Here is a 718-nt window from a genome sequence, read left to right on the forward strand (position 1 = left end):
CATGTCTGCGCAAGTTCGCAGGAAGTCGTCGAGCTTTATAAGACCTCGGTTCAGCTTTGGGAAGGCCTAAAGCCCTCGGGGGAAGTGCTTAGGGCCCGTTTGGATGGGCTTTTCAAACGCAACTTGAGGTATGAAAATACAAGTGATATTTGGTAAAAAAAAATTTATGAAGCTACTTTGGCCTAAGTAGTGTTTGGTAAATTTTTTTTTGCAAAGGGCTTTGGTAATTTTTATTCTTAATATTCCGGTTTTGCCCCTATTACTGTTCATCTTCTTCATCGTGAGGGTGGCCGGCGAGGGTGGCCGGCGAAGGGCCGGCGAGGGCGGATCTGGCCAGCGAAGGGCCGGCGAGGTCGCCTGGGGTCGGGCGATCGCCCAGGCGCCGACCCGGACGACGGCGCACAGGCGGTCGCCCCGACCCAGGCGGCCGTCGCCCGGGTCGGCGACCTCGCCAGGCCCATCGCCGTGGCCCTTCGCCAAACCACCCCTCGCCCGGCCACCCTCACGGTGAAGAAGATGAACGATGAATTGAGGGCAAAATCGGAAAATTGAAATTTGAGTGAGGGCAATTTGGGAAGGGAAAAATAGGCTTCAGCATTTGTGGAATACTGAAAGCCCAAAGCTGGTCCGGACCAGCTTTGGGCTTTCGGCATTCCAACGACATTCCAAATGCTGACTTTCGGCTTTCCGGACTCGGAAAGCCGAACCAAACGGTTTA

The sequence above is a fragment of the Syzygium oleosum genome, unplaced genomic scaffold, assembly GCF_021117445.2.
Source record: "Syzygium oleosum isolate NSW1041296 unplaced genomic scaffold, Sole_v2.1 Sole_v2.08, whole genome shotgun sequence".
NCBI classification, from domain to species: Eukaryota; Viridiplantae; Streptophyta; class Magnoliopsida; order Myrtales; family Myrtaceae; genus Syzygium; species Syzygium oleosum.